The following is a 26,416-nucleotide window of genomic DNA, read 5'->3' as shown; positions in this document are numbered from 1 at the left end:
CTTGTATCACAGAATTACAGAGTCAAAGCATGTTGAACCTTGCAGTCAAAGCGTTGGCACAGTCCCAAGCTGATCGGTAGCATAGACAGGTTCACCCAGCCTGGTTCTATGCTAGGGCAGGCAACTGGCAGATGTATAGTTCTCGTATCATGTAGATCTCACACTCCTTGGCAGTTATCTCTGCTTGTAAAAGGTCAGTTACTGCTACTACTCTTCAATGTTTGTGAGATGGGGAATGAGGAAGAAAAATAATAATTTTAATAGGCACAAATTGCCCCCTTCTTTGTGAGCCGAGTAGACTTCTAGGTATGTCAGGCTGCCATGTGGGCTAGTCAACTTTCATAAATGAGTCGTGGGTTATAAATCATTGATTATTAAGATTAATAATGAGGTTGTCACACACGTGGTTGGCTGGCCCAAATCATGCTGCCCAAAAGGGAGAGTGCTGCTCGTTCTGAGAGTGTGACTTGAGAGCAAGAGAAAAGGTGTCATGAATCCCCATCACGACATCATTGTCATGATGAGAATGCACATACACAAAGGAAGTCATACAGCAAGCAGAAGCCCGGAAGACAAAGATGTGAAGTTTGAGAACTTCAATGGTAAGATGGATACAACAAGCTTGCTTTCATTCAACAATATGACATTGCCTTTTGTAATGAAGACTTTTCGGAAAAGTCTATGCTTAGACATGTGGGGATGCACTTGAAAGACACGGCCACTAATTGGTAGCTTGTTAACATTATGGATGGGGGTGCTGCCCACATATGGGCTTAATTTAAAACCTAGTTTTATGCCTAGTTCCTACCACCAAACTTTGCAAAGGATATAGGCAAGGGGTGGGATTGGTTGTCCCAACACGAGGGAGAGTCAATTTCCTGATACATAGCAAAGTTATGGAAGACTCTTCTCAAGGTAACTTTTTATGCAAATATCCGATAAAACCGCTCTCCTTTATCACCACAAGCCAGCACACTACTGTGGGCATCACGATACATGCATGAAACTCCCCTGATCCATCTCTGAGAGGAACCCATATGGCTAACTACCCTCAAGGAAGTCTCAATCCACTCTATCATAAGTCTTCTCAAAATCCAGAAGCAAAATGGCTAAAGACTGATTACTCACTTTGGCCCATTCCACCGCCTCCCAAAACGAGAAAATGTTATCAAAGATGCTCCTCCTATGTAAGAAACCATTCTGAGTATCATGAATGACATCCACTGCAATCTAATGCTCACTGCCTTAGCAAGTATCTTATATGCAGTCCCAAGTAAGGTGATAGGTCTCCACTCTCCAATCAAGGTCTTATCCCCACTCTTAGGGATAAGGAAAACCCTCCGTGAGAGAAGAAGGCATAGAACCTGTATCCCACATCTCCTGGAGAGCCGATGTGATCTCTGCTCCCATCTCATCCCAAAAACTAATGAAAAAAACAAGGGAGAGGCCACCCATCCCTAGACACTTACCATGAGGTAAGGCGTGAAGAGCATGACTAAACTCCTGCATAGAAAAAGAGGCATCCAAAACGGCACACATCTCCTCAGTATAATCAAATGTGGCAATGCATTCCAAACCTTCCTCTGTGCCCTTTGTCTCAAATCAGAATGAGGCTCAGAGCTAAGAAGCGATAGAAATCAGTGGCAATCTGTCTAACCATAGGAGGATTTGAATGAAGAGTGCCATGTGAATCCTGCAACAACTGCCTAACACTATCTCTGGCATGAGATGGGCTGTGAGTAGCAAAGAAGTGTTTGTTGCATCTGCCACCCATCTGGGTCCAAAAGGATTCCTGGGCGTGGTCTGCAACCCAGTGAGCATGAGGATGTTTCTCATGCCTTCTCTGTAAGGCAACCAATCTACGTCTAATAGCCCTTTCTGAGTCCAAGGCCTCTTGCCTCTTAGAAAGGGCACACAATCATCCTGTGTCTGTAGTGCTATATCCGCCTGCGAGGGATCCAAATCCTGTGCTTACAAAGCCTCATCCTCCAAAGAAGGATCCGCATCCTGTGAGGCAAGAGCTGCATAAGGGTTGGGGTGCTCCTCTAAGGGTGTGGGTAAAGGGGCAGGTACGGGGGTCCAAGGAGGGGTGAGGCGCCGATCCTCCACCACTGGATGCCCACCTGGTACTCAAAGAAGAAGATCTTTTTGGGGCCAAGAGGATAGGGGCTGCCAGCCAACACCTGAGAAGTAGCTTCCAAAGAAAGAAAATCCACCTGGAAGAAGCCTCAACCAAGTAGATGTGTATCCTGGAAGTGCACAATCAGCTTTGAAGGGAGTGCTTCCGGAAACCATTCACGGGCCTATGAGCCAGACGGGTGGGAGCCATAAACCCTCACGATAAGGGTGTTCTGGACCTCAATGTCAGTGTCGTGCTGGAGAGAAGTGAGCTCGTCTTGCGAAAAATTGATGATTCTCCCAGCTTGTGAACCTTGGTCTATAGCATCATCACCATAGGTAGCACATCATCAGCATAGGCAGCATCATCATCACCAACAGCATTAGCTACAACATAAGCATCATATTGAAGGGTTGGAAACCCTATCGGTAGCCAGCAGATATGTTGTCCGCCCATTAGGGGTCCCACAAGCAGCTGATGCTCAGGCAATGGCCGACAACAAGGACAAATACACACAACATTGAATGCATTAAAAAGGGGTTTTCCTTGTCCATCAATTGGCCAACAGCACTATCTACTGGCCAACTGCAGCATCTCCCACATATATAAGCATCTAATCATTTTCAGCATAACACAAGTCATAATTCAGTAATTTAGTTCATAAAATCACCATTCAGTCATAGCATTCATGTAGAAGGGCTACGGGTCAACCCCTAGGGGCTGACCATAAGCCTCCATCATGTACAAGCATCAGTTACCTTTTTGTACCATAGTAATATGGAAAACCTGACACTCAAGCTCTCTCTTCTTCTCTCTCCTCTGTGTCTTAATCATAAGTTAATTAGCAACAATGTTCTTAAGTATGCTTAGGGTTGTGGATCAGTACAGGAAGGCTATGTCGCACTCCTGTACTGATCCACATCCACAACCCTAAGCATACTTAAGAACATTGTTGCTACTTATGATTAAGACGTAGAGGAGAGAGAAGAAGAGAGAGCTTGAGTGTCAGGTTTTCTGTATTACTATGGTACAAAAAGGTAACTGATGCTTGTACATGATGGAGGCTTATGATCAGCCCCTAAGGGTTGACCCGTAGCCCTTCTACATAAATGCTATGACTGAATGGTGATTTTACGAATTGAATTTATTACTTGTGTTATGCGGAAATGACTATACGTGGGAGATGCTGTAGTCGACCAGTAGACAGTACTGTCGGCCATCTGATGGACAAGGGAAACCCCTTTTTAATGTATTCAATGCTGTGTTTTTTTGTCGCTGCTGTTGGCCACTGCTTGGGCATCAGCCACCTGCCGTTGGGACCCCTCATGGCTGCCAACAGCATATGTGCTAGCTGCCAACAGGGTTCCCAGCCCTTCAATATGGTGCTTATGCTGTAGCTAATGTTGTTGGTGATGATGATGTTGCCTATGCTGATGATGCTATAGACCAAGGTGATGGTCCTAATGCTGATGCTGACACTAGATGCTGTCCTAACTGCTACACTGATCAAGGATTAAGACTATTCTTGCACAGGGTTAGCCATGGCATGGGCGTGCACGTGACACCACCTTCACTCCGAAGAGGGTTTTTTTGGGTATTTCGGAGTCTGTTGTGTACCCCCGTGTATGTGTACTTGTGTCCGTTACATGTGTATGTATCCACCCTTGTGTGTGTGTCTCCTTATTCATTGAATATTAAAAAAAGTGTGTGAACACATGCTTAGGTGTGAACACTCCTGTATATCTCGATAAGATAAGTATGCCATGTGTCATCTTTTCTGTGTGTGTGTGTGTGTGTGTGTGTGTGTGTGTGTGTGTGTGATTTCTTTGGGTCATAAGAGAAGGTTCTAAGCCTTTAAAAGCATGTATTTTGTCATGTTCAAGTCATTAATCTAATCCTCATTTTGTACATGCAATCATTTGCTCTCCGTTGAGTTTACATCTCTTTCTCTTTCACTCTTTCTCATCTACTCTCCACCATTGAGTTCCACCATAGTCTTGCTATGTTGCTAATCCTTGTCCTTCCTCACGGGGAAGGGGGGGGGGGAGGGGGGGGCACGGACCCATTCTGGTCCTAGTGTGGTGTCCAATGTTTACGTGTGCCTATGGTTTCAAGTGGATAAATTGTGTGCCTTTATTTAAAGTGTGTAATAGCATGAATGGTCATGTGTCCTGGAAACATCTCTGATATTCATCCTTTCGAGTGTGGATACTACCAGGTTGAGTTTGATATGAGATCAGAGCCTCAGTTTACTTTCCGAGGGGAGCCGGTTGAGTACGTCAGGTCATATGTCTACTTGGGAGTTACTTTCACAGGACCACGTTTCTCCCTGAAGGTGGCAGCAGCAGCTAGATTAGCTCGAGGGCATTCAGCCTTGGCCGCACTTGAGAGGTAGTGTGCACACATATAGTTTCAGGAGCCATGCACCAAACTGTGGCTATTTGATACGCTTGTCACACCGACCCTCCTGTACGGAGCTCCAATTTGGGGGCCCAGCATACATCACAGATCTCAGAGAGGGACAGATGAAATGAAATGAAATGAAATGTTATATTAACGTCTTCAAAAGGGAGGCAAATGGAGAGACCACTGATTATGATGATTGCCCGCATGATTCGGAGCAAATCATCAGTACCACATGAGATTGTTCGGGCTGAGCTGGGTGCCACACCAGTAGTAACCGAGGCCCTATTCCAGGCAGTTACCTTTTTACAGTGGCTATGGGAGCTCCCTCAACAGAGGTACTCCCAATTGGCATTGACCTCATCCATACAGTTGGCAGAGGATGGAGATACTCATTGCTGGTACGCTCAGATGAGATCATGGTTTGACCTACATGGTTTGCGGATAGAGGCACTACCACCCTTTCAGTACACTCTGGATTGTCCATTTTTGGATCTCACCCGCTCAGAGCAAAACCGCGTGATCAACATGGATACCATCAGAGTGGACACAGAGAAGACATGGACTAGCCCCCTTGAGCCCTTAGGCACGAAAATGGTTCATTACAAGAGCCATTTAATACACCTCTCACCAGATGAATTTATCACCCGCCTGACGTACATGGATATACACCTATCACATGGGATACGTTGTGCCATTGCACAGATCCGGACCTCATCACACCAACTGCGGATTGAGACAGGGCGATATGTGCATCAGATGACCGCATTTGTCAGCTGTGCTACCAGGAGGTACAGAAAGAGAAACACTACATTTGCCGATGTACATTCTATTATGAGATCCGAGGGAGATATCACTGCCTCTTCCGAGAGGGTTTTGGGCCGTTACGCAGGGTCATGGAGTTTGAGGATCAGAGATGCCTGGGATTGTTTCCACTTGAGCTCAGGAGACACAAAGAGACCCTCTTGGCAGATAGGAGGCCCAGCCATACAGAGGACCCTGACAAATTTCTTCGGCACCAGCACCAGCAACCCAGCCCACACACCTCCTGATACCTCCTCCATTGAGCCATCAGGGCACCCACCACACTCCCAGGGAGTCACCACTGATAGAGCAGTTATCTTATGTCATGCTCGTCGGCCACGCCCACCATGATCCCGACTACGGCATCCTCACCATCGCCAGATCAGAGCCATTATTGCTCGGCATCGGAGGCGCCTACCTCGCTTCTACGACCTCTCCATTCTAGATAGCCCCATGGCGGAGATACTTGATCTAAGGAGAGGGCAACACTTCAACTGATCAGCATACATGGATATACCTGATATACATTTTTCAGTATTTTCCAGTAATTTCTACTCAGTATCATCTCGGAGTCTTACAGTTCTGTTCTTATAACTGTAGGACAATCAGTTTATTGTACTTTTTAGTCTCATTTAGTTGTTCTCTTTGATGAGACACCAACTTTAGATGTACTCTCAGTTTTGGTCTCATAGGCCATTATGGCCTCTTAGAGACGTTAATATCATTTTATTTCACCACCCTCTCGAGTGCCCATGTTCCCTACCATCTGCTCTCTATTGTTCCACAACACATGGTAGCAACAATTTGCAAGAGAGCACGTAGGACAAGAGAACACTACACAGGGTATGTGATCTTGTAATCCGGTTCCTCCCTCTTGCTACTTGCTTCCATATTTAAGCATTAAAGCTTACCAATTGCAAGTAGAGTCAATGACAGTGGAAGTCTTCGCGATGGAAGTCCTTGGAGTGAAGAGATCTTCGATTTGTCGCATTTCTTCGCCACAAAAGTCTTCAAGAGGATGAAAGGAACCTTGGGAAAGCTTCCCCTATGGTTCAACTTGAGAAAGGAGGGCTGAAATTAGGGTTTTCAGCAAAAAGACCAGAAATTTCAGTCATTGGGAGTGTGTAGGAGAGTGATTAGCATCCAGAAACACTCTTGGAAGCTTGAGAAACACCTTAGCAAGCTTGGAAATGGAGTTGGAAAGGAGAAAGTGCAGAAAATGCAACCCAACAGCCCTCATGAAGGAGGCGCCAATCTCTAGAGAGAGGAGGAGTGAGGTAGTGAGTTGTCCAGTGTAGGTGGCAAGCAGGTGCTTTGTGGAGCAAGCTAGAGTGGACACATGGCTGGTTACTCCCTTTGTACAAAGGGGATAAGGTCTAGGCGGTGGACATTGGGTTATGTCCACCTCGGGACATCAATGTGTGTGAACATTGGACTGGTCATAATTTATAAGTGAGTTAATGAAGTGTGTACACACTCAGTTATAAATTAGTGCTAACTCCTAAGGCTACGTTTATGACCAATACTTACCACATGTCACATGCCACATAACCATGTCAGCAGATAGTTTCACACGCATGGTTTGCGGGTGGGCGTCCCCTTACCCGGAACTACACCTTGGTCAAGCAAGCATGAAAATAGCATGCAATTTCAATTGCAAACAAGCACATAAAGATAATATGCAATGCAGCATTGGTATGGACAATCCCTGTTCATGAGACTATACCAAAATAGACGTGCTCCAGGCAAGTACACGAAGTACCAGACCCAATGAAACACTAATCCACCAGGCATTTCCGGGCATGGACACAGAGGCACAAGTCCCAACGGAAAGCCAAGTCCACAGTATCACATGAGTGGCATCAATCCCCGGCATTTACAACTGCCATGGACACCACTCCAATGTACATACATGATAAGAAAGCACGGGTGGACCAATTGGGTGGCCAAATGCTGACATCTTTCCAGCTTTATTTATGGATATGTGAGATACAAGAGGGATTCTTTCTCTTGGAAAGCCATCATCTAACACATGAGTGGTTCTCTTCTTCACAAAAGTGACCTTATCTGCATAATCCTTTATAGGTTTGAGGCGCACATGCCATGGCATTCCCAACAATACATCACATTAATGCAATGGGAAAACCAAAAATTCATCACGATCTACATATCCCTGGACGTGTATGCAGAAGTTGCCAATGATTGGCACCACTTTTGCATATTTTATCAATCTCAAATCCCATATCACTCATCTCAAGGCCCAACACGGCAGCCATGTGAGTGGATATGAAGTTGTCAAATAGAAGTTAGCCTGAGAAAACTGTTTTTCCTTCCATACTCCAGCTATTTCGACCCTGTTGAAGAAGACCGGAACCACTTTCCTCTTACACTTGATTCCCAGGTCTTCCACACACACATTGGCCGATTTTGGACGCCATTGGGCTGGTCCTACAATTTCCCCCTATCCTTGCCTTGCTAATCTCTACTACCACATGATCATTGCCTCGGCGCGGACTCGGTTCCCAAGGTCATGGTGCTTGCTCATGACGATGAGCTTTTCAAGGACTTCGTGCTGCTTCCGAGACCTAACGGTCTATTGAAGCAACGTATGGAGATTGTAGATAGGCCTGACCAATGCCAGGTTTGTCACCAGCAGGGGCACTTGGCTAGAGATTGCCCTAGGGCTAGGGGCCATAGAAGATGGCGCAAACACGCCCCTCTCAGGCAACATGACCTAAGGCCCCGTCTCGGCCAACGTTCTGCCAGGAGTGGCATGTCATCTCTCATGGCTGCCCTCATGGTGAGAATGCTAGAGGACAGGCTCATGTATCACCCACACACAATGTATTGCAGAATGATGATGTATTGGGTCAGAGTGACGAAGCTACTGAGTCATCTTCGCAAAAGGATGATGCATCAAGCCAGAATGACTTTGTTCAGTCCTCCATGTTGGGGTTGGACAGTACACAAGATGTAAATGGCATGGGGGATCATGAAGATGCACACCAGGACATGTTGCCATCTCAAGAGGCTTTGCAGGATGTATCTGATTACGATGCCTTGCAAGGTGCTCATGTATTCCGCACGTATGCAGAGATTGTGCAGAGTGACTTTCCCCTCCTCCAACATTATAAGAGGCGGGCATAGACATCAACTAGGCGTTTGCTTAGGGTCAGGGTCAAAACCACATCTTTAGCATGAGGATTGTCTCGTGGAATTAGGGCCTCGGAGGCTTCCCACCCACAGTAGGAAGCGCCTCATGAAGGACCAGCTCCATCCTATTGTTACAGGTGGAACTATGGATGTGCACTTGTTGCAGCAGCACAAATTGGATAGGCACAATGTGGTAAAACTGGTAAGATCCTTTCTAGCTACACTTATTGGTCCTCGGGAGATGGGACTAACGGGGGTATATGCATTTCTCTTGCAGCATCACTTATGTCTCGTGTTATTGGATATGCTGTTATCATACCTGCTAGGGCGTAGTAGATTATGATCATTCATGAGAGAACAAATTGGGCATCTTGAATACTTATGCACCTAATGTGAGAGGTGACAAGGTGGCCTTTTGAGAACCATCACAGACCTTCTCCCCCAGATAGATCATTGGATAGTTGGAGGGGATTTCAACATGCTTGAGCAGCCATCTGACAAAAAGGGTGGCTGTGAGGGTAGAACACACCCCTTGGAGAGAGCCTCATGGAAAAGATTGGTCATGTGATGATCCTGACCCTCAACACAGTTGCTTTGGCCTTGGAGAAGACGAGCGAGTATTATCAGTGTTGCTTTGTCCAAGAAACATAACGCCTTGGACAATGAGAGAGGTAGGCCCATGTGCTAAGAAGAAGTATTTGTTGCATCTGCCACCCATTCGTGCCCAAAAAGCCTCATTAGAATGAAACGAAAACTCAGCTCGCCTATCCATGGCCATCTGTAGCTCTCCTCTAGCAATACACAATAGGTATGGGATCCAGGGAGATTGTGGATGCTTCTCGTGTTCCCATAGTAGCAAATATGTGAAATTCTTGCAGGACTCACAGGGAGCAATTCAAACATAGCCAAATAAGGTGGAGAGTATTGCATCAGATTTTTATCGAGTTTTGCTTTCTGCACAGGCCCCCTCTCCACAAAGAGATATTGCGTAGTAGAAAGTTTGGGATTGCATGCCCAAACTTATCACAAATAATATGTGTCTCTCATTGGATGCCCCTTTCTCGAAAGATGAGCTGAGACGTGCATTGCACGCTCTTTCGAAAAGAAAATGCCCACGGGATCATGGTCTCTCCCCACCCTTTTATACTGTTTTGGGACCATATTGGAGATGAGATTAGTGTTGCTTTACAGGCAATGTACAGATATGGTTCCCCGCTTTCTCACAGATGGTCTTATCCACCTTATCCCAAAAGGTGGGGATAAGACCAACAGCAAGCAATGGAGGCCCATTACTTTACTTGGATTTGCATATAAAATCTTGGCTTAGGCATTGAGTATGAGGTTACATCCTGTTTTCAAAGGGTTATTCATGACACACAAAATGGTTCTCCAAGGAAGGAGTATATTTGATAACATCTTCTCATTTTGGGAAGCGTGGAGTGGGCTAAATCTAGCCAACAAACCCCTTGCCATCCTCCTGTTGGACTTTCAAACAGCATATGACAGAGTGGATTGGGACTTCTTGGAAGGCATGATGGCACGTATGAAATTTTCCCAGTACTAGTTGATCAAAGAGGTTTCATACCTGTATAGGGAGGCCCATAGCACAGTTTTGGTATGCGGGGGACGTCGTGAGCGTTCTCAAATTTCCTACTCGGTGCAGCACAGATGCCCCCTAGCTCCCTTATTATACCTCATAGTAGTAGAGGCTATGAGCAGGTTCATCTGGGCTTAGCTCCCTTACTATACCTCTTCGTATGAGCATTAAAAGCAAACTACAACATTGGAGTAGCAGGAAAGCTTGGTTTGGCATCTAGAGCCTTGGTAGTTAACCAAGTGCTGTTGGCCACTGCTTGGTTTATCACTTCTTGTTGGGCTCTTCATAGGGGATGCATTGGCCAATTACGTTGCCTCATTAGGAATTTTATTTGGTCAAGATTTAGATGGCACTATACGCAGTAGGGCCAAAGTTGCTTGGGAAACCGTTATCCTACCCAAGCAAGAGGGGGGATCGAACATCATACACCCAGAGGTGCAATGTAAGGTGTTGCTTTTTAAGATGATTGTTAGAGGATTTCTTCCTGGCACTAAGCCATGGGAAGAAAATCTCATACAGCAGGTTAGAAATTGTACTCCAGTCAGGGGAGGTGACTAGATAGCCCACATTTTATCTTCTCAGAGGTAGAGCATCAGGCCCCATCCTCCCCTTGGTTAGATCCCTTCTCTGGGCTTGGGATTGCATGAGGAGGTTGGTCCACATACCTCTGGCAAGCAGAGGAGGCTAACAAACAACCCATTATGTTTGGATGAGTATGGTAGGCCTCTTGGGGCAGCTATGCATATTCAGTGGGCTGGTTGAGAGACTCTCTTCCCCATTGTGTTGGATTGGAAGAGGCTTAAAAGCCTCGCGAGGATTAGAGAGGGGTTCTTACACAACATTTGAGGGGCACTAGTCAGAGGATTGTGCAAATTGATGCTGCCATACCCAACCATTGGAACATAGAGACCTTCTTGGAAGGGCTTCATCAATCGTGGTTTGGAGTTTTCTCTGGGATAGGTGTACCTCTTCAAGTTATGGGCCTCCCCACTCTGGGAAAAGATGATGCACCAATCCTTTTCTCTGTACACGATGGCTAGTATTTGGAAAGATGTGATGTGCAGGATATCACCGAGGACCCAGCGGTGCATCCTGTGAGAGTTGCTGGCAAAGGAGGGAAGTTCTTTTATACTGATCCCGCCCCACGGATAATCACAGATACTTGGAGCCTTTGGTCATATGGCGGTTACCCTATCAGGTACTTACATTGAGACCTCGGTGAATGGGAGTGGATGGATGCTACCAACCCAATGACAAGCATGCCTTTCTTTAGTTATACTATGCGGAACGCCAGGAATCTTGTTCTAGGACACATTCAGAGAGTCCTTACTCTTAGACCTCATTGGGAGGCTTACGGTATCACACCTAACATTCAAATGACTTTTTGGAGGATGTGGTGGCACTCTTAGAGGAGGACACAAATATCCTCCTTTATTTGGCTTTCTCTTCTTGATAGTCCTACCACCAAGCAATGGACATCACTTGTTGGTGTTGGCCCAACATGCCCGAGATGTGTAGGAGCTTCAAAGACGGTTTACCATTGCTTATGGGAGTGCAGCGAAGCACAGAAGATTTGGACTACTGAGATAGCACCTCTCCTTGGAAGGATGAGGAAGGATGCTTATATTTCTTTTGGTGCTATCATTTGGTTGACACAATCTGACTCACAGATCTATGACGGGAACGTCATCGATCAGGTCATTATGATCAATCAGGGAGTTGCTCCACGGTGCTGTCTTCAAGACATGCCGAAGTCAGGATACGTCCCACCAGCATAGAGGCTGGACAGTGCATGGGAGAAACGTTTTGTCCATTATGTCGTTTCATCATTTCGAAAGGTTTTGATTCCTTTCGTTTCATTTCTTTTGAAGAAACAGACAGGTTTCGAAGTGACACTTATTATAAAAGCATGTTGGTAACTGATACAAGTCACATTTAAGTCTATAACATGGAAAGAGTAACATTCAAGACAAATTCTCCATAAAAATTGCAAACAATATAATTATGCCAGAAGTCCCATACTTAGGATTTGCAATGGAGGTGCAAATTTGGGAAAAGTAAGAAATCGGGCTCCTAGTAAGAATTTCAGAAATTGAGTGTGCAATTACTTGAAATTGAAAAGCTAAATAAGAAATTCAGGTTAATATCAAGTGAAAACTGTCATTATTTGACTCCAATTTCAAACATACCTGTCATTATTTGACTTCAATTTCAAACATACATATATGTATATCCACATCCATGTATATATATGTATGTGTATAAAAGCTTCAAATCTAAGGTTTGGAGGGGAAAAAAAACCAAACAAATTTAACCTTAAAAATGACTTTTGGGCGAAACATCATTTCGGCCTGGAGGTTTCATGTTGTTTCGAAATATTTTGTCATAGAAACGTTTCGTCTCATTTTGAAGGGACAAAACACGTTTTCATGTGCCTGTTGGAGATTATTGCCAATATTGTACCCTAGCACATTTGGAAGGCTAGATACATTGAGGCCATTGAGGGCAATTTGGTTTACCCACTCCATTTGGCTAGACATCATCCACATCTTAACGGGACGTTGGGAGCACCTTACTCGCCACTCAGCGCAGATTCAACACCACCATGGAGTCCAGACACCTTCCTCACTCGGACCAATTTGGCACCATGGGCCCCTAATGTGGCTTTTTCCTCCCACTCCCCAATGTAGTCTCCCTCCGAGAACGGCCAACCAAAGAGGGAGTCCCCCTCCTTTCTTTTCACTCTACCTCTTTCGAGGGATGTACATATAAGACACCACTTTGGGGCTGTTCTGTAGTTTGCTTTCTGCAGACCTTTCTCTTTTATGACTAATGATCGATCTTTTCTTGGAAAAAAAATAGGACTGTTTGACCTGCAAAATCAGAGCCCCGCTCTCCAACGTTCCTCATCTCTCAAGTATTGAAGCAGAAAGCAAAAAATTAGCTTTCTACAGGAGAGAAGGAGTGTCTAGATCTACAGGAGCAAGCATTCAAGTCATCCGGAGCCCAACACGCAGCCCATCCAAGCACAAAAGCAGCCTGGGTGAGCACAGCCAAAACCTCCAATCAGCCTAGAACACATCCAACACTCAATTCACAAAGGTCAGTTTACTAACAGGACCTTAAGTAGGTGGTTGGGACCACCAAAGCTCTTTAAGTGGCCTTTCAAAGTAAATCTTAAACATAAATTTAAACCTCCTCAATTAAAGTTTATTGCACCTAAAGTACCCAATTAACAGCCTTCAACAATACGCTTCTTCCACACACGTGACAAAGCTGCTGGTAGTCCCCTAGGCTATAGCCCAGTGGTATGAGCTTGGAACTCCCAAAAGGGTCTTGAGTTTGAATTCTTCGCAGAACAGAATCCAGAGAAAGGACTAGCGGGCTAAAGCAGGAAATGGGTGCCTAAAACAGGAATCTATACAGACAGGAAATCAGGGACATGCACACGACAGGGGAGCGTCTCTTCACCTCAACCCTTGTTCCACGTTGCAAACAAAGGCAGATCCAAATACTTAGGATGAAGTGATCCACAGACGCTGCTCGCTGAAGCTCCCGCCTCCACCCTGCTCTGCGCGCCATCGCTCCTCCCCCTTCCTCGCGTCCTTTCCTTCCGCCCCCCACTTGCTCCCCTCTGCTCGCTGTTGCGCCCCCCCCCCTCCTTCCTCCCTGCTGCGCCTCCCCCCCTCTTCGCCAGTTCGCCCCTCTCCCCTCTTCGCCTGTTCGCCCCCCCTCCCCACTGCCGCCAGTTCGCCCCCCCCCCCCCCCCCCCCCCCCCCCCCCCGCCTTTTCGCCTCTTCGCGCCCGCCTCCCTTCAGCAGCGCCCCGCCCCCCTCCCTCTCGCATTGTTGCCGTCCCCCCCCTCAGGGCCTCTCCTCCGTTTTTCGCCCCCTCCCTCCTCTTTCGTGCTGCTTTTTCACCCCTTGGGGGTTTTTTGTTTTTTCCTCTTCTTCATCCGTCCTTCCGCCTCTTGGTGTGCAGCCCGCTTCTTGCAGGTTTTTCCGCTTTCGCCTCGCCTTCGCTTGAGCTTCAGACTCTGATGGAGACTCCTCCCGCCTCGCCTCAGAGGGACTCTTCTGCAGCCCCCTCGCCCGCCCCCGAGGACATCCCCATCAGGCTTTCTCTTTCGCCGGAAGAGGAAGCGAGCCTCACCGCAGAGGTGGAACGCCTTCAGGCTCACTCCACCATCTGCCGAATAGTCGGCACTCGCCCCAGCAAAGGGGAGATCAGGGATCTACTTCAGGCTCGCCTTCTTGCAGATGTGGGCAAGATCCTGGATGTACAGCTCCTGGGCCGGGGCCATTATCAGATCGAGTTCGAGGCCGCCCAGAGCGTTGCCAAGGTCCTTGCCATGAGTCCTCTGGACATCAGGGGTGCTCGGGCTTTCTTCAGAACTTGGCAGCATGGATTTGACCCAGCAGCGGCGGAGCAGGGAGAGCGCCTCTTCCATATTACAGTTTGTTTCCCAGGTCTCCGCCGGGAGTATCTTCCGCTCCTCTCCAGGCTCGGAGCACTGGTGGGCTCGGTACTAGAGACGGGCCCCTCAGCAGCTTCAGTGGTGGCCAGAGCAGCAGGGCTACCTTCGGTCAGAGTGTTGGTGTCTGACATCTCCTCCCTTCCTAAGGTCATTCAGTTACCTAGGATAGGGGGGGGGTGGATAGATCAGAGAGTGGAGTTTTCGGGGCTCCCGAACCAGTGCTTCATATGCAGGCAGGTCGGTCATCTGGCCAAGGCCTGCCCTCGCAGGAGACCTCGGCCCTCACCACAGCAGCAGGCCACTGATGGCCCGCCCACAGATTCGGCTCGGCAGGCTGCCTCAGGGACACCTGCTCAGGCCACAGAGACCTCGGAGTGGCAGCCTGGACAGGGGCGCCGTCGAGGGAGACAGCCACAGCAGCACGCCCAGAGACCGCTGCAGCAGCAGCCACAGTCTCAGCCTCACTGGGTTCCCGTGAGGAACAGATTTGCTCCCCTTCAGGAGGAGACCCCTGCAGCGACCGAGGACCAGGAGATGCCAGCTCCCCCTCCTTCACCCCCCCCACCCCCGTCCCCACCCACCGCCTCGCTTCCACCATCGCCTCCTCCCGCCCCTGCTCCGGTCTCGGCAGCGGCTCCCTCTCCTCCTCCCTCGCCTCCCCCTCCTCCCCCTCCGCCCGCCTCACCTTCCCGGGAGACCCTGGCAGTTCCCTGGCGCTCACCTGCAGTCCGGAGAGCGTTGAGTACTGACCTCGCTCGAGCATCACAGAGGAGACCTATGCCGATTAGGGCCTCACGGATTTCTTCTATCCGCAGTCACGCTGAGTCGCCTCGGCATTAGACAACGCTCGGAGGCCTTTGATTACACCTTCACACGGCTTTTTGGAGCAGAGGGCCCCCATGAGCCAGCACCCATTCGAGTTCATGTAGTGATACCTCCGGCCCGCGGGGAGGAGGCACTAGACTCAGCGGTGGCCTTCTCGTTCCCTCTATGTGGACCTTGTGATCGGGAGTGGACTCTTGAGCTCGCTCTCAGCACTTTGAAGACTCAGGCAGTTGAGTTTTCCCACCACATGAGCGACTTGGAGGTGACAGATGTGATAGGCCGACTTTGGGAGTTGGCTCATTTTTTCTTGGATCCCGGGAGTGTGGATACCTCAGGGATTCGGCATTTGGTCGTGCGCATAGTGGCAGACTTGGCACGCGACCCTGGATATGTGAGTGTACACGAGGTTACTATGTCAGAGCAGGAGGCAGTCGCCATGGGTCACAGCCACTGGCGCCTGATCCGGGATTCTTGCAGTACACCGGGTGGGCAGATTCGCAGCCGTTCGGATGGGGACTACTCTCCATCCAAGCCACTGGCGAAGGCCCGCCGTACGGCTGAGACAGCATCCTCCTCAGCAGGGCATCCATGAGGATCATCTCATGGAATGTACAGGGCCTTGGCGGAGCACACTTTATACGCTATCGAGGCTGCTTGAGGCAGGAGCTTCAGAGATGCCTGGTTGGTGGCAGCATTGACATTTTGATGATGCAGGAGCACCACTTGGGTGAGAGCAGGATCCGGAGATATGGTTCGGTGATGCCTGGTAGATGGGACACTTTCTGGTCTGCAGGGTTTGGTCCTTTGGGTGGACAGGGAGGAGTATGCATGGTTATTGCAGATGCATGGCGGCCGGCCATTGTGGATCGAGGGATCATTGTGCCTGGTAGAGCACAGTATGTCATTCTGAGGATGCATGACGAGCTATTGGGTGTGCTCAACATCTATGCGCCCAATCATGCTAGTGCCAGAGCAGAGTTCTGGACTCAGGTTACAGATGCATTGCCAGAGGCCACACATTGGTGTGTTGGGGGAGACTTCAACATGCTTGAGGACCCGGCAGATAGGGTGGGAGGCAGTCATGTTACAGTGCATGGCACGGAGCTTGCAGCTTGGGACCGGTTTTGCATGTCACTGAGGATCACTGATGCATGGCAGCATGGGGCTTTCTCCCGGTCTCAGGACAGTCTTAGTTTCTCTCGGTCGGATCGCCGGCAGGGAGGGACTAATCTTTCACGGATTGATCGATTTTATGTGGGCGACTGGTTAGGGGAGCGAGGGGGCTCCGTCGGCATTCTCGCTGGCACTTCATTTTCAGATCATGCGCCAGTTATCTTGACATTGGAGGAGGGGACACGGGAGCCCAGCTTACAGCTGAGGATCCCAGAGAGGGTGCTTGCAGATCCCAGTTTCGCTGAGGACATTGAGAGGATCTGGCATGATAGTCAGTGCTCTGACCAGGATGCAGCGGGCCAGTGTGCCCAGGGACTCGTTGATCTTAGCTCTTTTCTGCATGCTGCAGCTTTGACACGACTGGGAGAGATTCGCGAGCGGGAGCAACGGCTGAGACGCAGCCTTGCTTCGCTACAGCGCCTTCAGGAGCAGCAGCCTGCATGTGAGTGGGTGGCGTCCCAGCTGAGCCAGGCACGCCAGGAGGTTAGAGAGGTAGAGGAGCAGAGACACGAGTTTTACTATCGTCGTCAGGCCTCTCAGTGGACGCAGCTTGGTGATAGAGTGACTGGGGAGTTTTTTGAGATCACTGGACCCCGTCATGCGCGAGCAGGAGTCCGCCAGCTTGGTAGACCGGATGGATCGGTAGCTACTGAGCTCGGGGAGATCAGAGCCATTGCCACTGCATTTTATAGTGACCTGCTTTCAGCGGAGCCTGCCACTGAGGATCGAGATGTTTGCAGACAGACTGTGTGGGCCCATGTTCAGAGGAGGGTCACAGACCATATGCGTACAGTTCTAGGTGCGCCTTTTGTCAGAGATTGAGCTTGCCGAGGCCTTGAGGGTCCTGCCGCGACATAGTTGCCCAGGGGAGGACGGACTGACGCCGGCCTTTTTTATGCGCTATTGGGATCTCTTGGGGCCTGGCCTCCGCAGGGGCTTTCAGCATGTTTTGGACACTGGGGTGATGCCGCAGAGCTTTTCAGAGGGCTTGATTTATCTTATCCCCAAGGGGGAGGGAGTATCTGATGACATTCGGCATTGGAGGCCTATTACGATCCTCAATACAGTCTACAAGGTCTTGGCAAAGGCCTTGAGTTTGAGGATCCAGCCCTTCCTGGGGGAGTTGATTCATGCTACTCAGACAGGATTTGTCAAGGAGCGCAGTATCCTTGACAACATCTTTACTTTCTGGGAGGCGACGGCCCGAGCTAGATTTCTTGGAGAGGACTTGGTCGTGATGCTTCTCGATTTTGAGAAGGCATACGATAGAGTTGATTGGGGATTCTTAGAGGGCACTATGCTTCGCCTGGGCTTTGAGCCAGGATGGATCAGAGGGGTGGCAGCTCTGTATTCCACAGCTCGCAGCCAGGTGCTGATTGCAGGAGGACGGGGGCCGAGTTTTGAGCTGACCAGATCAGTCCGTCAGGGGTGTCCTCTCGCCCCTTTCCTTTTTCTCTTCTTTGCGGAGGCTATGAGTATGTATTTGACGGCAGAGGAGGTTGGCTTGAGAGGACTTCAGCTCCCAGTCCGGGGGGAGGATTTGCTGGATGCTGAGTTTGCAGACGACATGGGCTTATTTTTGCATGGCCAAGAGGCCAATCTTATTCGGGCTGAGCAGTCGCTCCAGGTTTTTAGTGCAGCTTCGGGAGCATTTATCAATTGGCGCAAGACAGTGGCCTTTTGGATCAGTAGTGCTCCCACTCCGGCATGGAGCCCGGACCCTGGTTTTAGATGGATTCCTCCAGGCACAGCAGTGCGGTATTTGGGATGCCAGATTGGCCTTGATTTGTCACCTGAGCAGCAGATTGCCCCGCTTCTTCTGAGCATTCGGAAGAAGCTATTGTATTGGAGTACAGCTCGACTATCCTTGGCTGGGAGGGTGGTGGTGGCAAATCAGGTGCTGTTAGCGACCATGTGGTACATTACGTCTTGCTGGATTTTCTCGAGCTCTTGCATCAGCCAGGTACAGAGGCTGATCAGGAACTTTCTGTGGTCTGGGCGGGACGGTCAGCCAGCTCGGGCAAAGGTTGCATGGGCAGTTATTACACTTCCGCTGGCTCAGGGCGGTTTGGGCATTATAGATCCAGTCGATCAGAGTAGAGCCTTATTGGGGAAGCTTATTGTTCGGGGGTTGCTTCCAGGCGCTGAGCCCTGGAAAGAGCTCCTCTTGCAGCGACTGCAGGCTCGGGCGCCCCCTGCACGGGATACTTGGGCACCAGAGATTCGCTGGATCTTCATAGAGATGAGGAGGACAGGCCTCAGTAGAGGATGGGAGGACAGATTTGCTTTGAGCATCCTGAGAGCTTGGGAGCTGCTGAGACCGGGGCTCTCTCAGCGGCCTCCTTCTTGTGTTGAGGAGCGGGCCAGACAGCCGCTCATCTGGAGCCCAGCGGTTCGTACGGAGCAGGGTCATATGCTGGGTTCTCGGCCTCGTCTAGCCTGGGGACCTTTAGCGGCAGGCCCAGCTCGTAGTTTTGGAGACTGGCAGGCTTTCTGCAGTCTACCAGAGGAGATCCAGGTGGAGAGGCTGAGTCACTTCAGAGGGGGGTTGATTATGAGGGATGATATTCAGGAGGCACTCACAGAGGAGTGGTTCACACCTCTCGAGACAGTGGCCCCACGGTGGATGGGAGCCTTTACACAGTTGGAGATCCTGATTGCTGTCAGAGCTAGCACTGAGGATGGCAGATGCCTCTACTATGAGATTCAGGATGAGGGCAGACTCCAGAGAGTGGAGGAGGAGTCGCCTTTGGTTGCAGAGTGCACCTTTCAGAGGATTCGGGTAGTGGCTGCCGCTTCTCGGAGGTGGCATATTGACCCCGACCCTGCTGATGTGCTCCCGGATTGGCACATATGGGCATATGCAGCGCCCCCCTTGGCCCGGCTACAGTGGGACCCCGGGGAGTACGAGTGGCATGATCCTTATGCATCCCTTGAGGCCACAGAGATCACCTTTTTCCAGTATACTGTTCGGCTGGGACGGCATATTTTGACGGCGAGGAGGACGGTTTCTCCAGCGGCAGCGGGGCATTGGCGATTGCAGGGACTCTCACAGGAGTTCCTGGAGGATTTCTGGGCTCGGCTTTGGGCTAGCCGGCAGGCCCGCAGGATCTCGGCTTTTCAGTGGCTGGTCGCCCACAGGGGCTCCGCAGTTGGCACTTGGCTTGTTTACAGTGGTCTTCCGGCGGCCTGCGTCCGATGCGGCCACCCCATGGAGACACAGAGACATTGCCTTTGGGACTGCCCTCAGGCACAGCAGATTTGGCTGCGGATGCTGCGTATTCTGGCCCCCCTCTCTCCAGAGGGTATGTTTACGTGGGGTGCCGCTGCTTGGTCGACTTTGTCAGGGCCTGCTATGGGCTATGAGATGGAGCAGGGCAGTCAGGCCATCAGATTTATTAGGGGCCAGCCTCGCCTGGTTCCGGCACCGGATTTCTCGTCCGCCAGTTGGACACAGGAGAGGGATTTACAATGGGAGCTCCTCAGCAGCCTCACCATCTGGTTCACCTGGACGGCCCGGTGCTTTACGGCCTTTGAGAGGAGATTGGAGCCACCAGCAGAGACTGTTCGGGGGATTTGGCAGGAGTTGATCCACACCCTGCGAGGACAGTACGACCGCATCCGGGGAGACTCGGATGAGGCGATCTTACGGCGCCAGGCCTTTCACACCACTTGGCGCTGTGGCCCGTTCTACACCTTACACACGGGATCCCCCCGTTGGCACTACAGGAAAGTAGTAGAAAGTTTGGGATTGCATGCCCAAACTTATCACAAATAATATGTGTCTCTCATTGGATGCCCCTTTCTCGAAAGATGAGCTGAGACGTGCATTGCACGCTCTTTCGAAAAGAAAATGCCCACGGGATCATGGTCTCTCCCCACCCTTTTATACTGTTTTGGGACCATATTGGAGATGAGATTAGTGTTGCTTTACAGGCAATGTACAGATATGGTTCCCCGCTTTCTCACAGATGGTCTTATCCACCTTATCCCAAAAGGTGGGGATAAGACCAACAGCAAGCAATGGAGGCCCATTACTTTACTTGGATTTGCATATAAAATCTTGGCTTAGGCATTGAGTATGAGGTTACATCCTGTTTTCAAAGGGTTATTCATGACACACAAAATGGTTCTCCAAGGAAGGAGTATATTTGATAACATCTTCTCATTTTGGGAAGCGTGGAGTGGGCTAAATCTAGCCAACAAACCCCTTGCCATCCTCCTGTTGGACTTTCAAACAGCATATGACAGAGTGGATTGGGACTTCTTGGAAGGCATGATGGCACGTATGAAATTTTCCCAGTACTAGTTGATCAAAGAGGTTTCATACCTGTATAGGGAGGCCCATAGCACAGTTTTGGTATGCGGGGGACGTCGTGAGCGTTCTCAAATTTCCTACTCGGTGCAGCACGGATGCCCCCTAGCTCCCTTATTAATAATTATACCTCATAGTAGTAGAGGCTATGAGCAGGTTCATCTGGGCTTAGCTCCCTTACTATACCTCTTCGTATGAGCATTAAAAGCAAACTACAACATTGGAGTAGCAGGAAAGCTTGGTTTGGCATCTAGAGCCTTGGTAGTTAACCAAGTGCTGTTGGCCACTGCTTGGTTTATCACTTCTTGTTGGGCTCTTCATAGGGGATGCATTGGCCAATTACGTTGCCTCATTAGGAATTTTATTTGGTCAAGATTTAGATGGCACTATACGCAGTAGGGCCAAAGTTGCTTGGGAAACCGTTATCCTACCCAAGCAAGAGGGGGGATCGAACATCATACACCCAGAGGTGCAATGTAAGGTGTTGCTTTTTAAGATGATTGTTAGAGGATTTCTTCCTGGCACTAAGCCATGGGAAGAAAATCTCATACAGCAGGTTAGAAATTGTACTCCAGTCAGGGGAGGTGACTAGATAGCCCACATTTTATCTTCTCAGAGGTAGAGCATCAGGCCCCATCCTCCCCTTGGTTAGATCCCTTCTCTGGGCTTGGGATTGCATGAGGAGGTTGGTCCACATACCTCTGGCAAGCAGAGGAGGCTAACAAACAACCCATTATGTTTGGATGAGTATGGTAGGCCTCTTGGGGCAGCTATGCATATTCAGTGGGCTGGTTGAGAGACTCTCTTCCCCATTGTGTTGGATTGGAAGAGGCTTAAAAGCCTCGCGAGGATTAGAGAGGGGTTCTTACACAACATTTGAGGGGCACTAGTCAGAGGATTGTGCAAATTGATGCTGCCATACCCAACCATTGGAACATAGAGACCTTCTTGGAAGGGCTTCATCAATCGTGGTTTGGAGTTTTCTCTGGGATAGGTGTACCTCTTCAAGTTATGGGCCTCCCCACTCTGGGAAAAGATGATGCACCAATCCTTTTCTCTGTACACGATGGCTAGTATTTGGAAAGATGTGATGTGCAGGATATCACCGAGGACCCAGCGGTGCATCCTGTGAGAGTTGCTGGCAAAGGAGGGAAGTTCTTTTATACTGATCCCGCCCCACGGATAATCACAGATACTTGGAGCCTTTGGTCATATGGCGGTTACCCTATCAGGTACTTACATTGAGACCTCGGTGAATGGGAGTGGATGGATGCTACCAACCCAATGACAAGCATGCCTTTCTTTAGTTATACTATGCGGAACGCCAGGAATCTTGTTCTAGGACACATTCAGAGAGTCCTTACTCTTAGACCTCATTGGGAGGCTTACGGTATCACACCTAACATTCAAATGACTTTTTGGAGGATGTGGTGGCACTCTTAGAGGAGGACACAAATATCCTCCTTTATTTGGCTTTCTCTTCTTGATAGTCCTACCACCAAGCAATGGACATCACTTGTTGGTGTTGGCCCAACATGCCCGAGATGTGTAGGAGCTTCAAAGACGGTTTACCATTGCTTATGGGAGTGCAGCGAAGCACAGAAGATTTGGACTACTGAGATAGCACCTCTCCTTGGAAGGATGAGGAAGGATGCTTAAATTTCTTTTGGTGCTATCATTTGGTTGACACAATCTGACTCACAGATCAATGACGGGAACGTCATCGATCAGGTCATTATGATCAATCAGGGAGTTGCTCCACGGTGCTGTCTTCAAGACATGCCGAAGTCAGGATACGTCCCACCAGCATAGAGGCTGGACAGTGCATGGGAGAAACGTTTTGTCCATTATGTCGTTTCATCATTTCGAAAGGTTTTGATTCCTTGCGTTTCATTTCTTTTGAAGAAACAGACAGGTTTCGAAGTGACACTTATTATAAAAGCATGTTGGTAACTGATACAAGTCACATTTAAGTCTATAACATGGAAAGAGTAACATTCAAGACAAATTCTCCATAAAAATTGCAAACAATATAATTATGCCAGAAGTCCCATACTTAGGATTTGCAATGGAGGTGCAAATTTGGGAAAAGTAAGAAATCGGGCTCCTAGTAAGAATTTCAGAAATTGAGTGTGCAATTACTTGAAATTGAAAAGCTAAATAAGAAATTCAGGTTAATATCAAGTGAAAACTGTCATTATTTGACTCCAATTTCAAACATACCTGTCATTATTTGACTTCAATTTCAAACATACATATATGTATATCCACATCCATGTATATATATGTATGTGTAGACAAGCTTCAAATCTAAGGTTTGGAGGGGAAAAAAAACCAAACAAATTTAACCTTAAAAATGACTTTTGGGCGAAACATCATTTCGGCCTGGAGGTTTCATGTTGTTTCGAAATATTTTGTCATAGAAACGTTTCGTCTCATTTTGAAGGGACAAAACACGTTTTCATGTGCCTGTTGGAGATTATTGCCAATATTGTACCCTAGCACATTTGGAAGGCTAGATACATTGAGGCCATTGAGGGCAATTTGGTTTACCCACTCCATTTGGCTAGACATCATCCACATCTTAACGGGACGTTGGGAGCACCTTACTCGCCACTCAGCGCAGATTCAACACCACCATGGAGTCCAGACACCTTCCTCACTCGGACCAATTTGGCACCATGGGCCCCTAATGTGGCTTTTTCCTCCCACTCCCCAATGTAGTCTCCCTCCGAGAACGACCAACCAAAGAGGGAGTCCCCCTCCTTTCTTTTCACTCTACCTCTTTCGAGGGATGTACATATAAGACACCACTTTGGGGCTGTTCTGTAGTTTGCTTTCTGCAGACCTTTCTCTTTTATGACTAATGATCGATCTTTTCTTGGAAAAAAAATAGGACTGTTTGACCTGCAAAATCAGAGCCCCGCTCTCCAACGTTCCTCGTCTCTCAAGTATTGAAGCAGAAAGCATAAAATTAGCTTTCTACAGGAGAGAAGGAGTGTCTAGATCTACAGGAGCAAGCATTCAAGTCATCCGGAGCCCAACACGCAGCCCACCCAAGCACAAAAGCAGCCTGGGTGAGCACAGCCAAAACCTCCAATCAGCCTAGAACACATCCAACACTCAATTCACAAAGGTCAGTTTACTAACAGGACCTTAAGTAGGTGGTTGGGACCACCAAAGCTCTTTAAGTGGCCTTTCAAAGTAAATCTTAAACATAAATTTAAACCTCCTCAATTAAAGTTTATTGCACCTAAAGTACCCAATTATGCAGCCTTCAACAATACGCTTCTTCCACATACGTGACAAAGCTGCTGGTAGTCCCCTAGGCTATAGCCCAGTGGTATGAGCTTGGAACTCCCAAAAGGGTCTTGAGTTTGAATTCTTCGCAGAACAGAATCCAGAGAAAGGACTAGCGGGCTAAAGCAGGAAATGGGTGCCTAAAACAGGAATCTATACAGACAGGAAATCAGGGACATGCACACGACAGGGGAGCGTCTCTTCACCTCAACCCTTGTTCCACGTTGCAAACAAAGGCAGATCCAAATACTTAGGATGAAGTGATCCACAGACGCTGCTCGCTGAAGCTCCCGCCTCCACCCTGCTCTGCGCGCCATCGCTCCTCCCCCTTCCTCGCGTCCTTTCCTTCCGCCCCCCGCTTGCTCCCCTCTGCTCGCTGTTGCGCCCCCCCCCCCTCCTTCCTCGCTGCTGCGCCGCCCCCCCCCCCTCCTTCCTCGCTGCTGCGCCTCCCCCCCTCTTCGCCAGTTCGCCCCTCTCCCCTCTTCGCCTGTTCGCCCCCCCTCCCCACTGCCGCCAGTTCGCCCCCCCTCCCCACTGCCGCCAGTTCGCCCCCCCCCCCGCCTTTTCGCCTCTTCGCGCCCGCCTCCCTTCAGCAGCGCCCCGCCCCCCTCCCTCTCGCGTTGTTGCCGTCCCCCCCCTCAGGGCCTCTCCTCCGTTTTTCGCCCCCTCCCTCCTCTTTCGTGCTGCTTTTCACCCCTTGGGGGTTTTTTGTTTTTTCCTCTTCTTCATCCGTCCTTCCGCCTCTTGGTGTGCAGCCTGCTTCTTGCAGGTTTTTCCGCTTTCGCCTCGCCTTCGCTTGAGCTTCAGACTCTGATGGAGACTCCTCCCGCCTCGCCTCAGAGGGACTCTTCCGCAGCCCCCTCGCCCGCCCCCGAGGACATCCCCATCAGGCTTTCTCTTTCGCCGGAAGAGGAAGCGAGCCTCACCGCAGAGGTGGAACGCCTTCAGGCTCACTCCACCATCTGCCGAATAGTCGGCACTCGCCCCAGCAGAGGGGAGATCAGGGATCTACTTCAGGCTCGCCTTCTTGCAGATGTGGGCAAGATCCTGGATGTACAGCTCCTGGGCCGGGGCCATTATCAGATCGAGTTCGAGGCCGCCCAGAGCGTTGCCAAGGTCCTTGCCATGAGTCCTCTGGACATCAGGGGTGCTCGGGCTTTCTTCAGACCTTGGCAGCATGGATTTGACCCAGCAGCGGCGGAGCAGGGAGAGCGCCTCTTCCATATTACAGTTTGTTTCCCAGGTCTCCGCCGGGAGTATCTTCCGCTCCTCTCCAGGCTCGGAGCACTGGTGGGCTCGGTACTAGAGACGGGCCCCTCAGCAGCTTCAGTGGTGGCCAGAGCAGCAGGGCTACCTTCGGTCAGAGTGTTGGTGTCTGACATCTCCTCCCTTCCTAAGGTCATTCAGTTACCTAGGATAGGGGGGGGGTGGATAGATCAGAGAGTGGAGTTTTCGGGGCTCCCGAACCAGTGCTTCATATGCAGGCAGGTCGGTCATCTGGCCAAGGCCTGCCCTCGCAGGAGACCTCGGCCCTCACCACAGCAGCAGGCCACTGATGGCCCGCCCACAGATTCGGCTCGGCAGGCTGCCTCAGGGACACCTGCTCAGGCCACAGAGACCTCGGAGTGGCAGCCTGGACAGGGGCGCCGTCGAGGGAGACAGCCACAGCAGCACGCCCAGAGACCGCTGCAGCAGCAGCCACAGTCTCAGCCTCACTGGGTTCCCGTGAGGAACAGATTTGCTCCCCTTCAGGAGGAGACCCCTGCAGGGACCGAGGACCAGGAGATGCCAGCTCCCCCTCCTTCACCCCCCCCACCCCCGTCCCCACCCACCGCCTCGCTTCCACCATCGCCTCCTCCCGCCCCTGCTCCGGTCTCGGCAGCGGCTCCCTCTCCTCCTCCCTCGCCTCCCCCTCCTCCCCCTCCGCCCGCCTCACCTTCCCGGGAGACCCTGGCAGTTCCCTGGCGCTCACCTGCAGTCCGGAGAGCGCTGAGTACTGACCTCGCTCGAGCATCACAGAGGAGACCTATGCCGATTAGGGCCTCACGGATTTCTTCTATCCGCAGTCGGCTGAGTCGCCTCGGCATTAGACAGCGCTCGGAGGCCTTTGATTACACCTTCACACGGCTTTTTGGAGCAGAGGGCCCCCATGAGCCAGCACCCATTCGAGTTCATGTAGTGATACCTCCGGCCCGCGGGGAGGAGGCACTAGACTCAGCGGTGGCCTTCTCGTTCCCTCCATGTGGACCT

The 26,416-nt window shown here is 50.0% G+C and overlaps 1 protein-coding gene across 2 annotated transcripts in view; it reads right to left on the bottom strand.

Moving 5' to 3' along the window:
• LOC147642354 (potassium transporter 7-like) overlaps positions 1-26,416 on the bottom strand; it is a 79,348-nt gene that overhangs the window by 1,849 nt on the left and 51,083 nt on the right. The window lies entirely within an intron of this gene.

This window comes from Cibotium barometz, chromosome 1 (assembly GCF_041138505.1).
Source record: "Cibotium barometz isolate CiBa-2024 chromosome 1, ASM4113850v1, whole genome shotgun sequence".
Taxonomy (NCBI): domain Eukaryota; kingdom Viridiplantae; phylum Streptophyta; class Polypodiopsida; order Cyatheales; family Cibotiaceae; genus Cibotium; species Cibotium barometz.
Note: the sequence above shows the minus strand (reverse complement) of the source record. Positions and strands in the feature narration are given on the sequence as shown.